Source organism: Lepidochelys olivacea (genome assembly GCF_965140295.1).
Source record: "Lepidochelys olivacea isolate rLepOli2 genome assembly, chromosome: 9".
NCBI lineage: Eukaryota > Metazoa > Chordata > Testudines > Cheloniidae > Lepidochelys > Lepidochelys olivacea.
The window spans coordinates 65,595,762-65,617,451 of record NC_140419.1 but is presented as its reverse complement, the minus strand read 5'-3'; the positions used below and the strand labels follow the sequence as shown (position 1 = coordinate 65,617,451).

The 21,690-nt window shown below is 40.5% G+C and overlaps 1 protein-coding gene across 3 annotated transcripts in view; it reads right to left on the bottom strand.

Moving 5' to 3' along the window:
- PCDH19 (protocadherin 19) overlaps window positions 1–21,690 on the bottom strand; it is a 112,580-nt gene that overhangs the window by 80,115 nt on the left and 10,775 nt on the right. The window lies entirely within an intron of this gene.

Genomic DNA, 21,690 nt, shown 5'->3' with positions numbered 1-21,690 from the left:
TGAAAAGAAAGTGCGAGAAAAAGATGTGGGAAAGCTTTGATTGTTGGTTGTAATATAGGCCAAGTCTATACTAGGAGCACTTTGCCAGAGTAGCTGTACTATACCAGCAAAGGGCTCATAGTGCGGATGCAGCTTTTACCAGCAGAACTGTGCTTTCGCCCACATAGTTATTCCTGCCCTTCACGTGCAACAAGCATAGTTTTGCTGGTATAACATAAGAACATAAGAACTGCATATACATGGGGGGCTTTTCCCACAGACACAAGATACCCCACATCACAATCCAGAAAGTTTGTAAAGTACACCTGGCTATAGTTAAAGCCACAGAACCTGCTCCCATTGAAGTCAATAGGATTTGTGTCTATTACTGGGTAAAACAAAACACCTTTTTAAAATCCTCCTCTGTGTTACTATTAATACATGAAAAAAATTAAAAGATCCATTTTATTTCCATTATTTATGTTGCTCATTTACTTGCTGGCTTTCTCTCCATTTGGGAGAATGAAAATAGACCAGTCAGTTTCCCTTTCATATGGGGTCCCTTTCTGGTCCAAGGGTTCATTCTGTAAGCTCTCTGTTCAGTTCTATAGGAGTTCTACACCTGGAGCACTTGGGCCCAACTTCACTTTCTGGCTGTTGTGCACAAGTATAATGCTGCAATGCTACAGCTGGAAACACCCTGACAAAATGCTTGTACTTTAAAAAATTTCAGTAGCGCTTTTTTTTAAAATTATTTTGTATTTTTTTTTTTTTAAACTCTGGGACACTTTCTTATTGATGTTAGTGTGACCCTTTTCTGCATCCCCTTCTGCTAGCAGAGGTCTCCTTTACTTCAAGCAGTAGAGCCTCATGCTTTCAGTACTGGAGGTTCCAGGTTCAAACTCAATGCTGACCCATGATGGCAGTCACTATGTGAAGTTTTGTAAAACTTGTTTTCATAAAACTTAAATTTGGGGGCAAATATGACCTAATTTTGTCACTTGACTAAAGGAGTGATTTCTATCCATATTTTTACTAAAGTTACATCCGGTATCATGGAGCAGTTGAATATCCTTAAAAAGTGGGTTATAAAATTCTTCCTTCGTTTTTCTGTGCCAGCAAATCCCCTTTACCATGCAATTGGATTAAACTGTGCTGGGAGTCGCTACTGACTACTTGAGTTTAATGCTACACTGCATATATCATGAGAACAGTTAGAGAGCTCTAAGTGAATTTCACAAGTCTCAGCCATATCAATTGCTTGCAGTTCTGAACAACTTTGGTTCAGCTGTCTGGAGTTGTGATATCAAAGCCCATTTGCTTCAATGGCAAAAAAAATATTTGCAATTATTAAAAAACAAAAAAACACAACAATGATCTGAAATTCACCCAGCACCTCAAGGAACTACTTCACTAGCAAAGTCATTTTCTAAAATGTTTCTCTAGCAAAATCATACTTTTGTCATTTACAGTTACTTGGTTTTTGTTGTTGTCGTAATGCTAAAAGTAACGTCACCACCAAATGAAAAACATATACCATTAACAAACAGACTTGGTTCTATGGCCAGAAAATTATACTCTATTTCTACTGAGCATAGCAGTAGAAGCCCAGAAATTCCTGAGTTTTAATCCCTGCTCTGACATGACATTTTGGACAACTCACTTCACCTCTCTTCATCCATGTTTCACAGGTAGGGAAATGGATGATGATGATGATTTTTATTATTACTGTAGTAGTAATAATATGGGTTTGCATCACAATTTGCTTTAGGATTGTTATCACCATTGGGCTTCAGGGTTAACACTTTGCTGAGCTTGAAGGGACAATTAGTACCTCTCTCAAAGCTGCTGGGTATGGTTTTTAGCAATGCTGATCTCCAGCTCAGTAGGACCTGCAGGTGCTCAACATCTCTGAAACTCAAGCCCACTAGTTTAGTCTGCCTGTCTGCAGATTTAAACAGCCAAAACTGCAACAGTTTACATTCAGATTAGATTTTCTTCACAACCAGGTGAGTCTACACTGAAAGCAGTATCTGTATTACAGCCATAGTCAACAATACAGCAGCTGCACCAGAGCAAAGCTGCTAGCATAGCCAGGTCTCAGACATTTTAAACCACCATTTCCCAACCTGCAAATATGAAATTAACTTCTCCTAAGTATTATATGATTTCAGGCAATGGGAACATGCAGGTGCTCAATTTGGCTCATATATGGTACTATAAGAGATGTAGTCTCTCTTTGAGATGCACACATAACACCAATTAAAGTTTGTGACAAAGATGCCCTTTGTTGTAAATACAAAAGATTGCATTGCAATGTATGTATGGGGCAAAGAATGATTAAACAAAACTGCAAGGAAGCATCTGTAAACTCAGTGCATTCTGATGCATATAATCTACAGAACAGGGTCTCAATCCATCGAATACACTAGCTCATGGTCCATGGAAAGCTGGCCGATCATATGGTGCTGGCTCCTCTCCCTTATTTCCAGCTGCTCAGTTACATTAAATATTCTCCTAATATTACTTTTCTGTATAAGCAATTGCTGTAGGAGCCACAGGGATATTATGTGACTATGACCAGGACGGGACATGATCTGCACCATTGTGAATGGGAGGGGGTATCCAATAGATAACACAAAATTAGAGAAACTATTTTGCAGGACAGAACAAAACAATGAGCATATGCTGTGTCACAAACCTAACAGTTTACAATGTAGATAGGAAAATCCTGACAAGCAGTGAGGTAATAAGGAAACTTAAGCAGCTATGAATGGAAGACAGCTTAATAGGGTCTGATGTGATTGGGAATCTAATGAGCTCAGATAGTAGGAAACTCAATGCAGTACTTGATGAGGGGTACAGGGAATAAGCATCTTTGATTATTAACCAGATTGGCCACTGGAAGTTATTCCGATTCCAAAAAAAGAGCTGGAAGAGTATTTCTTTTCCCTATGAGGAGAACGTTGCCCGAATAATCACACTCTCTTTATCTAGATGTTTCTATTATGCTTACCCGTATTGCGTCTGAGCAGATTCAAGGATGCTGGATTTGGCCCACAGAGATTTTACAAGTTCCAAATTGACACTGACTGAACACATACTTCAAAACCTCATTAATTTGAAACATCCAGACAAAGTAAGAAAGGACTGTGAAAAAGAACCACAAAGGAGCAAAGAGCCGATATTGAAAAAGAGGAGTTTTTCAGTCATATAAGAGTTTTACATCTTCCACTGAGTGCTACTTCACAAAGATGTACTGGGTGGAATGTGTGTTACCCAAGATTAGTGCTTCAGTGGCTGTCATAGGAATAAGAAATTTTCCTCATAACAATAAATCCAGGATTGTCACATCCAAGTTTTCTTTGTTGGAATTGGTATGTGAAAATTGAGCTATATATAATTATCTCAGACTGCATCAGGATGACTTTCTTGCCCTGTATAAATAGAGGGTGGGAGGAGAGAGGTAGGCAAATCTACCATCCCCGCTTCTGAAGATCCCCAAAATGATTTTGGGGCAGGGGATATTGGGGGTATGATATTTAGTTTTTACTATACAAAGAACAGCCATCAGCTTCATGTAAATCTGTGAAAACAATTGTCCTTAGAAGCAATTTTCATGAAATACATATACATTCCATCCCTATTCTTTATCACCAAGGACATTTGTATGCAAACATTGTCTTTGTATTTAAGAATTTGTCTGCTACTGCACTCTATTTCCTTATCCCCCACCTGAAGTAAAAATAATTATTACTGATTGACTTTAAAACAGCAACCATCACATGCCTCAGGCTGCCATACAATATAGCAAACAACAACAGAGCAGCATTATCACAGCAAGCAATTGTCATGTTCACACATGGCAGGTTACGGCTTCAGACTGGAGGCAGCAAGGGCAGATGAACGCTTACAGTGTCATCTTAGTGTGAAAAGTAACTATGTAACTCAACAGATCTATTCTCTGTGGGATTTGAGTCCCATTTGCTTATGTTAGGGACAAACAAGTATTTATTCCTGATAGCACTGCAGAGTCAGTACAGCTATAGGAGGGGAGAGTGGATTCTATTCTTCCATGTGTATCAACAAAATGGATTCTATAAATCTTGATTAGAGAATCTGTATTACTAGGACGATGGAAGAGATAACCCTTGATTTTCAGATTCCAGCTGGTGTCACCAATGCTGACAGTTAGAGAAATCATCTTCTGAAGCTAATTTGATATGGATGTCATTGAGACAGAGGAAATACAGAAACCCAGTGTGTCACTTTTGTTTTTTTATTGGTTCCCTGTTCTGTCCAGAACCGCTCTTTAAAAAGAAGGATGATTTTATCAGATCAATTGGAAGAAACTAAAGAAAATACAGTGCAGAGAAGAAACTAAAGAAAATACAGTGCAGAGTAGAAAAGGGATAATCTTTTCCAGAGTTTTCTCATGTGGAGTCAGTAGCTTGGTACAATTTGTTAGAGTCTAATGAGGAATGTCCCCAAAATTCTAGAAGATATAGTCCTTCTCCGTGTGTGAGTGTGAGTGAGAGTTAACACCCACTAATCCTAATGATACTTAACAGTGAAAATCAAAGAAAGAGCCTACTCCTAAATATTTTTATTTTTAAAAAGTAATTCATCTCTGGTCACAGAGCGTGCACACAAAGAGCCCGTAGCTACTGTAACCAGAAAAGTTATATAACAATGTTTTGTGCTTCTGTGCTCCCTCTGCTGGTTCTGCAGCAACAGTCAAATCAAACAAGCTCTTTTGACAGACTCTGTACAGAATCCTCTACAGAGGGGAGTTGTGAAGGGGAAGGGCATATATGCCACTAATTAAATCTCCTTCGCCAACATCACGACTACGGTCAGCTCATACCTAAGGAAGTAAACAATCAGGACTATGGCCAGCACACACCATTTTTCCAAACAGTGGCTCAAAAGCAGTGTGCCAGAAAGGGAGTGGACAGGATATCTTCAAGCTTTAGGAAGTTACAATAAGTCAGTTGCCCTGTGTAGTTAAAAATTGCATTTGTCATGAATACATTATTAAATGTCAGGGAAAATGGACACAAGCCAGCATGAAACTGAATTTGCCAAGTTCAATAAAAAAAAGACAAGAACCAGGAACCAAGTTTGGATCAGAACTTCCCCAGATTTCAGGGGCATTTGATTTGCCCTAGGCTCATCTCTAAATATATGTAGAAGTTGAGTTCTTATGTTTTTAGTACATCAGTAATGTTAATGATGATGTTAGTGACGCAGGGCGGACTTTGTAAGATACTACTTACTGTAACAGTGGCACTTTGAGCCGTTCAATTCTCATTTAAATGAGAATACATGTGAAGGAAGGTACTACTTGATGTGAGTAAGAGTGGCAGAAGCTGTTGAAAGTTATTCTTACAGTTTCTCTACAGTTATATTAAAATAGTAAAATACAGTCCATACATAGCTATAGATGCAGTAATTAACAGAGTTTTATATTTATATTAGGGCTATTGATTAATCCCAGTTATCTCACACGATTAACTCAAAAAAAAAATTAATCACAATTAATTGCACTGTCAAACAATAGAATACCAATTTAAATGTATTAATTATTTTTGGATATTTTTCTACATTTTCAAATATATTGATTTATATTACAACACAGAATACAAAGTGTACAGTGCTCACTTTATATAATTTTTATTACAAATATTTGCATTTGAAAAAATGGTAAACAAAAGAAATAGTTTTCAGTTCACCTCAGATAAGTACTGTAGTGCAATCTCTTCATCATGAAAGTGTAACTTACAAATGTAGAATTTTTTTTGTTACATAACTGCACTCAAAAACAAAACAATGTAAAACTTTAGAGCCTACAAGTCCACTCAGTCCTACTTCTTGTTCAGCCAATTGCTAAGACAAACAAGTTTGTTTATATTTAAGGGAGATACTGCTGACTGCTTCTTATTTACAATGTCAGCTGAAAGTGGGAACAGGCACTTTTGTAGCCAGCGTTGCAAGGTATTTATGTGCCGTATATGCTAAACATTCATATCGCCCTTCATGCTTCGGCCACCATTCCGGAGGATATGCTTCCATGCTGATGATGCTCGTTAAAAATAAAATGCGTTAATTAAATACGTGACTGAACTCCTTGGGGGAGAACTGTAGGTCTCCTGTTCTGTTTTACCCACATTCTACCTAATATTTCATGTTCTAGCAGTCTCAGATGATGACCCACCATATTCGTTTTAAGAACACAGTCACAGGAGATTTGACAAAACACAACAGGTACCAATATGAGATTTCTAAGGATAGATACAGCGCTCAACCCAAGATTTAAGAATCTGAAGTGCCCTCCAAAATTTGAGAGGGATGAGGTGTGGAGCATGCTTTCAGATATCTTAAAAGAGCAACACTCCGATGAGGAAACTACAGAACCCGAACCACCAAAAAAGAAAATCAACCCTCTGCTGGTGGAATCTGACACAGATGATGAAAATGAACATGTGTCAGTCAGTTCTACTTTGGATTGTTATTGAGCAGAACCCGTCATCAGCATGGACGCATATATTCTGGAACGGTGGTTGAAGCATGAGGGGACATATGAATCTTTAGCACGTCTGGCACGTATATATCTTATGATGCTGGCTACAGTGCCATGTGAACGCCTATTCTCACTTTCAAGTGACATTGTAAACAAGACATGGGAAGCATTATATCCTGCAAACTGTAACCAAACTTGTTTGTCTGAGCGATTGGCTGAAGTAGGACTGAGTAGACTTGTAGGTTCTAAAGTTTCCATACCCAGAAAAGAAGAAACATAAAAACTATGTTTTAAAAGAAGATCTTTATATTTGTTAAGCAATCCTTGTTCAGAAGAATAGCAGACATTTGTTGAAATAGCAAACTGATCATTTCCCATCAGACTGCTTAATATATCAAAATTTGCATTCACATGCCCCATACTGTCTAGGCAAATCACTTAATACTACCCCTACCATAGGAAACAGAGAAATAACTTTTAAACGCAACATTCAGCTGCTTTAATTGGGTCTTTCCTATTGTCAAACGCTTCTGTAAAACAGAAGAGTAATTCTTTAATTGTTGTTTCTAATGCAACACATTAAACTCCTATGTGCTTACACTAATACATACATTTAGTTTTGCAAGCCACTAATCAATGATATAATCAATAACACAAAATTTAGCTGCATTATAAAACAGGCAAAAATCAGCAAACATGGAAAAATTAATATTGAGTCCTATGTTATCCCAACTCATTTAGTCTAATAATAGTGAATTATATTTTCCAAGCACATTATTCAAGCAATAAAAAGGCAGAATGATTTGATCTCCTTCTAACCTTTATGATTCTAAGCAATCTTTTTTTGACCCAGATTGACTGAAGCAACATCTGCAAAGCCTTTCAAAAAATTGTACTCAGCAGGCAGTATGTCAGTCCACAGCCAAAGATAAATGTTATTATTTTAAAACCATCATCCTAGTAATAGATGAGCAAACCTACTACATTAGCATAGCCTGCAGATCTCCAGCATTGGTGAGAAAGTGCCAGAGGGTTTTAGCTTAATGGAATTTTACATACCTGACTTAGTATGGGTTAATGCAATCCACCAACATAGGAATTTTAAAACCTGCCCTGTGGCATACACCTGCCATTACAAAAGATGGTATAATCCGACAAGCTCAAGACCCCCGAGAGGATGGTAAAGGATTCATGTCCAGATCTCTTGAGCCAATAGAATGCAGAAAAGCAGAGACCTTCTTATGCAGCTCAAAGATACAGAAATCAACTCCAATTTTCATATAGTATTTATTTGATTTAATGAGGGGTTTGTTCCCTATGAGATTTTTTTACTTGCAGTGTACTGAGCAGTTCCATCAGAAGATATTGGATAAGCCATTGAGGAGGAGATGTAGCACAATAAATGTAATACACATTTTTAGGGCATCATTAAAAATCATTACGCTAACCTTAGCTACCCTGACAAAGAGACAAGAACTAACTGAGATTCTGTGTTAAACACACAAAGTAATAATCACTTGTCCAGCTGACATAAGCTATTACTTTGTCCTAATTTAAAATGCTGCAGTACCAACACTGCAGTCTTTTCACTGGTAAATCTGCCCATTGACTTCAACAGGCAGCTTTGCCTAAGTAGGAACTGTGGAATCAGGCCCATAACGCCACTTTGCCAATTATCAACCTGATTCTGTATTACTTCACACACAAAACTCCTCCTAATGTCATTAGGAATTTGGGATAAAGAAGGATTGAGCCCTAAAAAAGAAGCATTTTCACAAGAGCACACAACTCTATAAATTCAGAGCACACTGTAATTTACATTTTAATTAAAAGGTTAGAACTATTTATGCTACAAATAAGACCATCATGTATTTTAATTAGTAAAAAGTAATTGGCACTTAACTATGGCCTCTACATGGAACAATATCTCATCGTTTTTTAAAGCAAATCCATGCAACCTGGCTGGGGAGCAGAAAGCATGCACAGCTACCAAGTTCTATTCGACAAGCGTTCACATGCCACGAGAGAGCTAGGGTGATAGTGGACAGCAAGTTAGACAGGAGTTTGAAATACAGTCTGGCTGCATGAATAAAGGAATGGCCAATGCAGTCTTTTGACTGAATATGTACAGGCATCTCATTACAAAATTAGGGAGGGAACAGTATTTCTGTATACTGCATACAGGACACTGCATTCTGTTCTGGGCACCTACTTCCCAAAAAGACAATTGGCAAATTGGAGCGTTACAGTACAGGGATCGATGGTGCTGCATCACCTCATCTCCCAGTAGAGGGAAAAATGAACTTCTAAAGGTAGAAAAATAAGCACACAATTACAGAACTGGAAAGGACCTCGAGAGGTCATCTAGCCCAGTCCCCTTCACTCAAGGCAGGACTAAGTATTATCTAGACCATGCCGGACAAGTGTTTGTCCAACCTGCTCTTAAAAATCTCCAATGATGGAGATTCCACAACCTCTCTAGGCAATTTATTTCAGTGCTTAACCACTCTGACCGTTAGGAAGTTTTTCCTGATGTCCAACCTAAATCTCTCTTGCTACTACTTAAGCCCATTGTTTCTTGTCCTATCCCCAGAGGTTAAGAAGAACAATTTTTTTCCCCTCCTCCTTGTAACAACCTTTTATGTACTGGAAAACGGTTATCATGTCCCTTCTCAGTCTTCTCTTCTCCAGACTAAACACACCCAATCTTTTCAATTTTCCTTAATAGGTTGTGTTTTCTAGACCTTTAATCATTTTTGTTGCTCTTCTCTGGACTTTCTCCAATTTGTCCACATCTTTCCTGAAATGTGGCGCCCAGAATTGGACAAAATACTCCAGTTGAGGCTAATCAGCCTGGAGTAGAGCAGAAGAAATATGTCTCATGTCTTGCTTACAATACTCCTGCTAATACATCCCAGAATGATGTTTGCTTTTTTTGAACAGCGATACACTGTTGACTCATATTTAGCTCGTGATCCATTATGACCCCCCAGATCTTTTTCCGCAGTCTCCTTCCTATGCAGTCATTTCCCATTTTGTATGTGTGCAACTGATTGTTCCTTCCTAAGTGGAGTACTCTGCATTTGTCCTTATTGAATTTCATCCTATTTACTTCAGACCATTTCTCCAGTTTGTCCAGATCATTTTGAATTTTAATCCTGTCCTCCAAAGCACTTGCAACTGCTCCCATCTTGGTATCATCTGCAAACTTTATAAGTACTCTCTATGCCATTATCTAAATCATTGGTGAAGATATTGAATAGAACCATACCCAGGACCGATCCCTGCAGGACCCCACTCGTTATGCCCTTACAGCATATCTGTGAATCACTGATAACTACTCTCTGGGAATGATTTTCCAACCAGTTATGCACCCACCTTACAGGAGCTCCATCTAGGTTGTATTTCCCTAGTTTGTTTATGAGAAGGTCATGTGAGACAGTATCAAAAAGCTTACTAAAGTCAAAATATACCACATCTACTGCTTCCCCCCTATCCACAAGGCTTGTTACCCTGTCAAAGAAAGCTATCAGGTTGGTCTGACACGATTTGTTCTTCACTAATCCATGCTGACTGTTACTTATCACCTCATCTTCTAGGTGTTTGCAAACTGATTTCTTAATTATTTGCTCCATTATCTTTCTGGGTACAGAAGTTAAACTGACTGGTCTGTAATTCCCCAGGTTGTCCTTATTTCCTTTTTTATAGATGGGCACTATATTTGCCCTTTTCCAGTCTTCTGGAATGTCTCCCATCTTCCATGACTTTTCAAAGATAATGTGATTTTATTCCTTGCTTCACATTTATAACAACAATCAGGGAGGACATGATACAAGTGGAAGGTTTATTTAGGTTGGTATGAGAGAGTATAACTAGTAGGGTAGAATGAATTCCAGAAATGGAAAATTTAGGCTGAATACAAGATTGGAGGGAAGGAGGAAAAAAATGTCACTGGATACAGTGATGTGAGGCTGTGGAGTAATCTCTGGGAAGTAGTAGATGTCTTATCAATTGAGATATTTAAATTATACTATAGGAAACACCTGAAGGCACAGTTCACAGGAAAGTTGTGCACAGCCAGGAGGATGTATTGGATGGAATGGTCTAGCAAGTTCTTTGCTATTTCTAGCTTGAATGATTTTAGGAAAAATGGCAATTTTCTTCAGTACATCATCAAGGCAAGTCCTGGCCTTTTTCACCGGCAAGCACAGCTATTTGCAGAAACATGGGAGAAAACCCACCCCTAAAGGGAAATCATAACATTTTTGCCATTGCCCCTTTGATGGATGACTGCGATTAAATGGACTGAAATAAAATGCAGTAACAGAACTCTGCTGGAGACTGCTAGCAACTGGCAAAGGAATTTGACTGAGAATTAGTTGCTGAACATGCAAACAAAACTAGCAGAGGGATCTGGGTGTGGTCTGACAGAGACAACAGTTGGCCAACTCCACAACTGATGTAAACTGGAGTAGCTCCATTTATTTTAATGGAGCCATGCTGTTTTACAGCAGCTGTGGATCTGGCCTAGTATGTAAAGGAAAGGGGCTGAGAGCTGTTAACTTCAAAGCAGAGCAATTTCAATATGAAAGAAGATATTTGAATAAACTTTGGGAGAAAGATGGAGTTCTCAAGCCTGCTAGTTTTGCTTACGGAAACGTTTCCAGTGCATCTCAGGCAAGCAATTCCCAGATTCAACAAACTGTTAGGAGAAAACTGCTAACCATGCATTTCAACCAGATGAGTTATGGCTGAGCCAAACAGCAGCCCTTTGTGAGGCTACCAAAGCAGAATGGCATGAGTTGTTTTGGGAGCAGAATTCCAGTGGGACTCAGGAGCATAACGAGATGAGATTGGTGAGAGGACGGAATCACCAATGTGATTGATGAGAGGAGTGATACAATCTAGACACAATGAAGGCCCACTGGTTCCAAGGATGACAGAAGGGCTGGGGTAAAGTAGGCAATGCCACAAGCTGACCCTGTCAAAACATCTCAGGGACTTTGAGTACTGATGTCAATGACCACTTGGAGTTAGAAATTTGGATTGAGAGGCCAGGGGGACCACTGGAAACTGTATAGCTCTAGGGTGAAACCCTGGTTCCAATGAAGTCAATGGCAAAACTCCCACTGACTTCAACAGAGCCAGGATTTCATCTTAGTCCTTGTTTTGTGTACCTAACACACACATTTCAGGTTCTGCTTGCCAGCTGGCCCATAACTGCATACTGAACATCTCCAGTAGACTGTGCCAAGCAAAATACATGTTTAAATTGTAGGCTCACAATCCATACTGTTTTGAGATTACTTTAAACCACAGCCTTTTAAACCACAGCCTTTGCCACAGATTACAGCAAAAGGGAGAGAAAGAAAAGGAAAAAACACCCCATTACTGTTAACTTTCCTCTGGAATGATCTTACTTCATGTTACATTATCAGATAATCAGAAATGACTGTTCAAATCAGTGTAGGTTAGTCTGGATGGGCACCTGACTGAGAGTTTTGTCTGAGCACAGACTGAGTAAACCTTAAGTAAGGATTTCAGGATACGGCCTCTAGAAAATGTACTTCTGAAAACCAAAGCACTGGTTGTAGAGTTTTGAAAAGTAGCTATACCATCTGATACCAGAATTTGGCCTTGTAATTAATGCAGCCTTTATGCAGTATGTAAATACTAGCTTTATACACAAATCACAGGATTCATAATAGCTAGCTACTGCAAACAACTAGTTTGGAAGTTATTTTAAAAAGGACAATGTCTGATAGTTTAAGGACAACAAGAAAAAACCCACTATGAATATTTAATAAAGTTATTTTTTAAAGTACTTACTTGCAGTGTCGTCTTTAACCCCAAGCCCAACACACAACCACAGGCACGAGAACCAGAAAGTCAAACCGGCCAAGAACAAAATGAAACTAGCCAGTCTACTTTTAGAGTCCAAACTGAAATGTAAAATATACAGAAACAGCATAAATGGGAAAAAGCTAATGCAATGTTTACAAGATTGAAACTCTATGGCCCCAGCTTTGGAATGGTCACTAGGAGGACCCCCTTCAGTGTGCAAGACCCTCTTGGGGTCTCACTCTTCCTCCAGGGTAAGCCAGGGTGCTTCACCACCTCCTTAGACTGGACTTCTGGTCCTGCAGCACTCCTGCTTCACACCCTGAGCTTCATTCAGCAAGTCCCAGCAGGTCCAATAGAGACTTGTACACTCTTCAGTGATTAATGCACCTCAGCAACCATTTGCCGTGACACTCACACAATTGACAAAAGAGTAGGGCTTACTTGTTAACTGGAACACAGCATAAGAAGTTCTTAGGGTAGTCTAGAGAAATGAAGGTTAAAGCATAGCTCATTCTGGTTAGCCCAGAGGCCAGCCAAGCTGCAGTGAACCCCCTAGTTCATGGCATCTCTCTCTCTGACCTCCTTCATCAGACCAGACTCTCAATGAAAGACCCAACTCCCCTTCCAGCAGCCAACTCTTATCCCCACCTCACACCTTCCCAGTCCTTAGTTCTCAAGCTGGAAAAATGCTGTCTGGCCTTCTGAAGGAGAGGGGGGAATTCATATCCCTCTGGGTCGTAGGTTGCTAGGTGTCAACATCCAGGCATTGTCTTCTCAGATGCTCCACTGATATGGGGCCAAAGGCCCAGACAACTAGGAGCCATTCACACTTGTGTCTTACCCTATCCCAAGAGCAAACAGCCCTTTTCCATCCACTAGGGAACAAATCAGCATAAAAACTGAGGCGCACACACATTTCATAAAACTATTACCAAAAAAAAATCCATTTAGTCACAGTATGATATTGGCAGTCTCTCAACACATTTGGGCCCTGAACCTGGATCCCTGTGCCCTTGCAGAGCCCTGAGGAGTTTAATGAAGGACCACCATCACCTGGACCCAACTGCTGAACACACGATCTTCTCACACCAGACTTGATCCTCCACTCCCTTGCACCTTGTGCAGTCCTTTATGCCAGTGCAGAGTGAATGCAAAGTGGGTGCAATGCCACAACAGGCGCATTTCACACTCACTTTACACAGCTATAAATGATTACACAATATACAAGGCAGCGGAGAATCAAGCCTGCAATGTCCATTTTTATTGATTCAAATTTATTCTCCCAAACCAGTACACTTCAAAAGCACAAAACAAATCCATGTCAGACCCCGCTTCCATGCAAGGTCATAAATGGATACTGAAATCAATCCTACTTCCATTGAAATCAGTGCTAAAACTCCCATTAGCTTCAACAGGAGGAGGTGCAGAGCTCTGAAACCTCTGCAACATGGACCCCACAAGTGTTTTGGGGTGGGATCGGAGCCCTTCATCATCAGTATAAAGAGAGAACAAACAAAGCAATGTTAAACAAGACCCTGGCCCAAGAAACCATGCAGTGAGAATGATGGTCAGTGCAATAAATTGTTCAACATGAATATGAGCTACAGTATTTATCTCTGTTGCAAGATATTAAAATGAAATTTTCAAAACTGAGAGCTTGAAGCGACTGCATTAGAAGATGCATAATTTGGTTAGATTGACCTTAAAATGGAATAAAAAGCTGCTTATTTCCATAATGTTGACCTCCAACATTATAAAAGGTCAGAGAATGTATCATGATATACAAAACAGTTCAGGAATAGTTAAGCTGAGAGGTTCTCAGTGACTTGCAATTATGTGGCTATTTACATATGTATATATTTTAAGTGACTGTTGAGTGTTCTTGAGAGGTTCTGGATTTCCAGTAGTGGAAATTAAAAATTTTAATTATCCACAAGATAAATATAAACATGCACCAACAGCAGGAGTTTCGTTCATGCTACCCTACTAACATGCTTCAATCTTGACCTGGAGAGATTATCCCCAAGGGCAAGTTTCAGTCTCCTTGCTCTTTCTGCCCTTGACCTCTCTACATAGGCTGCCAACAGTGGTATCAACTGTGCCAGCGGATCTTGTGAAATGATTGCCTATCCGCTAGGAACAAGGCTAAGATTTCCAATTCATTACACAAAACCCTCAAAACAGCAAATCAGATAATGACTCTCAGTTGCCATCAACCTGTGCCAGAGACTAAGAGATGACCTACAGGTGTAAGGCTACATATCCCATTAGCAATCCCATAAATCAGCCAAATGTTTGTTTCGTATCCAGGCATTATATGTGATTTCCTAAAAGCCAGCATTTTTTTAATCGCTTCAGAGTTAAAAATCAAAACACCTATCGGTTATTTTTATAAACCACAGGGCGGCGGGGAGGGTCATTAATACTAAAAACATCACATGTCTTTGCCAAGCTTTTAAAGAAGAAAAATTTCCGTTAATATACTACACGACACAAAGGTGCACACTCTCAAAAATGAAGATGCATTAATTAGAGAAGTGACCTTTGTGTACAAAACTTAAAGAAAAGTGCTGAGTAACAGTGACCTCCCAAGGAAAAAACAAGGCTGGCAACTTTGCATGTGAAGTCAATCTTCCGACAAGCTGAACAATACTGCCAATAATACTTTAATGATGATCGCCTCGTTAAATAAGCTGCATTTCAACAGCACGGCACATCTGAGTGCTGAAAACTTTTATTTTAGTTCTATAAACAGCATTATTCACAATTTGAACTAAAAACCTCTCCAATTATATATGCAGATGTTTCCCTAGTAGAACCCCACATATAAATGACATGGTTTTTCACAAATTGTCTGTTACACCAGACAGAAACTGATTTTCTCAAACCAGGCATACTAATGTGAGGGCATTCATTCTGGTTGTAACAAACAAAATGTGATTATAACAGACACTTTGGGGGCTTTTTAAGGCTAGCACAAAAAAGGAGAAGCTGGAGAGGAAAAAAGAATTGACAAGTAGAGAAATGACAGAGAAAGACCCATACGGATTTCATGTCTTACAAAATAAAATTCTTTGCTAACTCTAAAAATTTATGGTAGTTAATACAGAGAGATATTCTAAACAAAAGCTGCCTGGGTTACCCAAAAGAAAATTGCGTCTTTTGCTAGGAAAACCATTTCCTATGGTCAGAAAAGCACTACCTGGCAAAAAGATATGTAAAAGCAATGAGGCCTGATCCTACAACCTCTCTCACCATGTGAATGGTCCTAATGAAGTCAATATGAATAAGAATTATTCGTGTGATGGTCATTTCTGAGCCTATAGCTGGAGTCCACCATCTCAGTAAAAAGTGGCCTCGTTTGTGATACCAGCAGCACGGCATTCCGGACTGTTTAGACTGCAAACTAGCATCCCTTGTACTTTAATCCTAGTTTAACAACAGAAGTACTTAGTTAACACTGGGAGACAAATTATGAGACTGTGATTTTAGTGCACTGTTGGCACAAACATGCACACTACCCCCTTGCATCCGCATATCAGATTTGCACAAGCGCCTGGGTAGCTGTGTGGGCATGCATTGCTCCTGTAAAATAGGCTATGCATGTGCAGCTCTGGTCTGAAAACCTGGCCCCAAAAGCTTAACAGAAAAGAGGAGTGTCTGAGGGCAGATTCTGAAGTCCTAGGAGCACTCTGCGCACAGCCTTTTTGAATGGGCTGATAATAAGACAGCATCAAAGCAAGACAGAAGTTGATTCACAAGCTCTTAATAATACATAATGTTTCACATGTATATACCACCTTCATCCCAATGCATTTACACTCCCACATGCTGGCTTCCATACCACTTCCAACATACTGTCACTCTCTAGCAAGTAACTGCCACCAGCACAAGACACAGGAAGACGCATTCCAATTTGCCATTGATCCATAAGCACAACTCCCAGAAAAAGTTCTTTAGAAGCATCATACAAAACATGATGGCTGGATATGGCCCTTTTAATTTTAAGGCTTATGTCATAAATATAAAGGGAAGGGTAAACACCTTTAAAATCCCTCCTGGCCAGAGGAAAAACCCTTTCACCTGTAAAGGGTTAAGAAGCTAGGATAACCTCACTGGCACCTGACCAAAATGACCAATGAGGAGACAAGATACTTTCAAAAGCTGGGAGGAGGGAGAAAAACAAAGGGTCTGTCTGTGTGATGCTTTTGCCGGGGACAGAACAGGAATGGAGTCTTAGAACTCAGTAAGTAATCTAGCTAGATATGTGTTAGATTTTGTTTTGTTTAAATGGCTGAGAAATTAAGTTGTGCTGAATAGAATGGATATTCCTATCTGTGTGCCTTTTTGTAACTTAAAGGTTTTGCCTAGAGGGATTCTCTGTCTTTTGAATCTAATTACCCTGTAAGGTATTTACCATCCTGATTTTACAGAGGTTTTTTTCTTTTACTATTTCTCCTATTAAAATTCTTCTTTTGTAAGAACTGAATGTTTTTTTTTAAGTGTTCTTAGGATCCAAGGGTTTTGTGTCTGTGGTCACCTATGCAAATTGGTGAGGCTTTTTACCAAACCTTCCCCAGGAAGTGGGGTGCAAGGGTTGGGAAGATTTTGAGGGGGAAAGACGTTTCCAAACAATGTTTTCCTAATAAATAAACCCAGATAAACGTTTGGTGGTGGCAGTGGAAGTCCAAGGGCAAAGGGTAAAATAGTTTGTACCTTAAGGAAGTTTTAACTTAAGCTGGTAAAAGTAAGCTTAGGAGGTTTTCATGCAGGTTCCCACATCTGTACCCTAGAGTTCAGAGTGGGGAAGGAACCTTGACAGCTCACTTTTCCCCAGGTTCCCCAAGGAGAAGGCCACTTATCCCCAGTGAGCTTTAGGAAACTGAGGCACAAAATGGGTGTAGTTTTCCTTTGGCTGGAAAACATCTTTTCCAAAGAATACCCCATGTGCCCCTGCTGCAAAACAAATGTAAATAATTCAATATAAAGGGCCAAACTCTGACTCTTTTCACTCACCCTTGATATTGGCACCAATTCACAATTATTTCAAACTCTGCTTGTGACCAGAAGAGGGCCCTGATCCTAGAGAGGGCAGTGTTTTGATGGCTCCCATGATGGGAGAGGGCAAAAGGACAGGACAGGTCCCACAAGATTTCCAGCCACCACAGGACTTCCAAGATAGGCTTGAAGTATCATGGGATCAGGCCCGGGATCTGGTGCCATAACATCTCGCAGGATTTGGCATGAGATTTCAAGTCATGTGCTTGAAGCCACTTCCTGTTTGCTGGTTTCTAAAAGTCGGTCTACCCTTCTTCCCTTATCTAGGTCGCTGTGGGATGCGCAAGTCAGCCCTTTGGGATTGGAAAGGAATTTTTCCCCCAAACCACCAGATTGGCTGAGGCTGGTTGGGATTTTTCCATCTTCCTTGCAGCAAAACTTCAGGGTTAGGTTTTGAGCAACCAGATGGCTGGAATTCACCCCCTCCCAGGTGTCATAGTTTGAACCTACATGAGGGTTGTTTAGTTGTCACAACTTTTAGCAGATGCCCAGCACAGGAACTTGCTGATTCAAACACCAGATCCAAAAAGGTAACACATTAGGCACTTCCTTATGAGATAGGGGAATGGTGTCTAACCCCGTGGGGACAAATGTGAACCTGTTGCCGGGCCCTAGCCCAGAGGAATCACCCCATCAATGTGCTTGACAGCAGTGCTGGCTGGGGTTGAGGTCCCCTCTTGCCTCAACCCCACAAAAGAGGGCCTGCGAAGTGATGGGTTGGCAGGAATAGACTAGGGTCAAAAGTCACAGTGGAAGAATTCCACCCCACAGATCCTCTAACAATAATTTTACTGGCAGACACAGACTGAAGTAACAATTTGGCCCAAAGAATAAAGAAAAAGCCTTTCTAGGCTAGCAGTCTCTAATATTTTTTCTCAGAAACACATTCTAATCCCTGGTTTCAGAGTAGCAGCCGTGTTAGCCTGTATTTGCGAAAAGAAAAGGAGTACTTGTGGCACCTTAGAGACTAACCAATTTATGCATCTGATGAAATGAGCTGTAGCTCACAAAAGCTTATGCTCAAATAAATTGGTTAGTCTCTAAGGTGCCACAAGTACTCCTGTTCTTTATTCTAATCCCTGCAGACACACATGCTTCATCCCCTCCAAACCAATTGGACAAAAGGTGGGAGCACAAGTGAGTTCAATTATAAGCAACAAGACACTGTGTATGCAGCCCAGATACCTGCCACCATTTGAACGATGCTGCAGAGAAAGATGAAGCGTCTCCTGAAGAGCATTTGTCTCCACAAACAACTCGTCCTCAGGGACTTTTATTTCAAGGTTCTTAACTGTTAAAGTAAATGAGCCTCACATTAAAGACCAGCTATATATCAAGCCAATCCAAACCCATCCTCTGCTAGGGAAATGGTTGTTTTTAGAGACAGTCACTTTTCAGATGCAAACATCTCATGCTAGCTGGCATATAAAGCTACTTTGTTTACCTCTGTATTGTATCCTGTGTCAACCGATGTTGTGCTTTCCCATCAGCACAAAAATGGAAAGTAACAGGTAGGCTAAACATTAGTAAAATCTCCCTGACACCAAAATCTAATAGACTGTGTAACAGTCTCCCAAGGGAAATGGCAGAGACCACATCACTTGAGACATTTTAAACTAAACTGGACAAAGTCCTGGTAAATATACTGCAGGGAACAATCCCGCACTGACTGGGAGATGGACTGGATGGGATAGCAGGTTTTGCCCTTCTCTAGCAGCTACAATTCAGTTGTCTGAAATCTAGGTGGCTGGGTAAGAATCGTAATTACTAAACGGTCTGCAACGGGAAGTGTTATAATAATATGCTTTGTAAACACGTAATTGCTAATGCACTGTAACTCCTATTAATGTAATACAGTCTGACACTGAGGAACAGCAACTGTTCCATTGCAGTTACATGGAGACTGCTGCAGTGAGACCTGCAGTCATCTTCCTAGCAGACCCAGGCTGGAAGCACCCTGGAAGTCAACCACCATGTTTTGGACTGGGCAGGGGGACAGAAGCTCGGGCCAGGGTCAATGACCTATTTATCTTTTAGAAGCACAGATCTTGAAGGGGAGAGAAGAGCATGGACTCAGATTAAGTAGTAAGAGAAAGCTGGGATCTGGTAACAGGTTGCTTCTCCACAGACTCTGAACAGTTCTGGAATATCCTTTTGTGCAACTTCTCTCTATGTTGGGCATTTGTAAAGAGCTCATCACTGTGCAATCTGGGCGCTAGTGATGGATGAGCTCCCAATGTTTGGAGGCTCCATTTGCACAAGCACCCAAAAGTTTGGATTTTCAGCTGAAACTCTTGGGTCTTCCAGATTTAAAGTAATTCCTGGTGCCAGCTGGGTCAGAAATAGCACAACAGCCTCCCCATAACAACAGCCTGGTTGGTACTATTTTGAAAAAGAACGTTATGGTTCTTAAACCCAGTTTCCTACTTTGTTCAAGCTTCAAAGTAGATTTCATTTAAGGATCAGTATGGAGTAGTGTACAGAGTATCCTTGGTAAGCTCTTTTTTCACCTGAACTGGTTCTCCTTGCCCAGGAAGGCCCCGGGGCTGTACTCCTGTGTGAAAATATGAAGAGGGGAACAAATCAAAGATCCCTGCAGTTCTGATGTAGCTGCCAAGTCTGAGGCATCCTGCACTGGCAGAGAGATGATTTAGATGACTGAAAAGGTCTTTTCCATCTCTCACGTCTATGATCCTCCCTCCACAGATTTTGCAATCAACAGCAGTGTGACCAAGACAGGGAATGTGCCCATCAAAGGCCAGAAGGCCAGGGATCCATGGCCCAAATTCATGATTCCTCAATTAGATGCACTGACTCAATTTCCCTTTACACTGTGCTACCCTCTTCCCATCTGTAAATAACTGGCAGCCTGACTTTACATGGTGGTGCTTCCACCCACTATGTTCTCCTGGCCCTCCACTACTCCCAAGGAGCAGAGCAGAGGGAGGGAATTAATGCAAACAGTATCAGCATTAAGCCAGCAGTCTGCCACATATTAGTCCGCATTCTCTTGGGAGCATATCATGTAGCACAGCTGCTCTCCAACTCTACTCCCATCTTGGCTGGCTTCAGCCTCCCACTCACAGAGACCAGTTTACACACAATTCTTGTAAGGGGGAGGATACATGCTACAGGGATGCTACCACATATCCACTTGCCCTTCTTAGTGGATGACAATATTTCTGTGGGTTTTCTCTGGTCTTGCTCCCCTCAGCATCACGTGGCAGGGGGATCATTTGGATCTAGCATTCTGAAGGGATTTTAAAAGCCCTTAGAGATCCCAGCCAGATCTCTCAGGGGCTGAACACTCCTAATCCTTCATTTCATACGAAGGCATGGCATGCAGTGGAGAGAACATTCAACACCTCCAGCATTGCAACTGAGGTGCAAGGAGTGTTCGTCCAATTCCTCTCCTCAAGGGATATAAATTAGGACACAAACAAAACAGACAACGCCTTGGTGGAGAGACATTCTCAGAGCTGGATTTGTGCAAGGCCTGACACAAAAACCAGTGAAGTCAATGGAAAGTCTCCCATTTATTTCAACAGGCTTTGGATGAGACTTTCTGAACTCACCCAGTGAGAGAACTGCTTGTACTCTTAATAAAACTGTGAAAATCTTGTAACTGCCCCTTGTGCAGTTCTAGTTTAACTGCTGGCATACTACATTTTAAGCTGACACTGAAGTGGGGTAGAGAAACATTTAATTTGTTAATACAATAAATTCATTTCAACACTCCATGTTTCAGTGCCTTCTAATATATTAAGCTTATAAGAAGTGACAGAGGGACTCAAGTTAAAGACGAGAAATGTAGGGAAATGCCTTTCCCTTGTGCCAGTGTCCTGCCTCCCTAATAGAAAAAAACAGAGTTAATAGAGTTGAGGCTTCTTCAGGGAGATTCACACCCAGCTGGATCCAAAGCTTAACTGTAATGCAGCTGCACCAGGGAGAAATTTGAACATAAATGTATTCTGGCTGAGTATGTCTACTAACTTTATCAGCTGTGCTATGATGTCTCCCCTGATCTTTTCCTCTTCCCCAATACTGCAGACCTCCAGCTACCCACAGACAATTCTAGTTAATACCAATGTGTGATGGATTTTATGATTGAATTTAGTCTGTAATACTGAATCATGACCTCAGAGCACTCACAATGTTGCTCAACTGCCCTATATGTAGAAACTGCATAGGAGGCTCCTACAGTGCTCTGGAATACCAATGCCTTTTGATAGGCAGCAGCAGCAGCCGCCAATAACACTTCTGAGACCCTCCTCCAAATGATACCA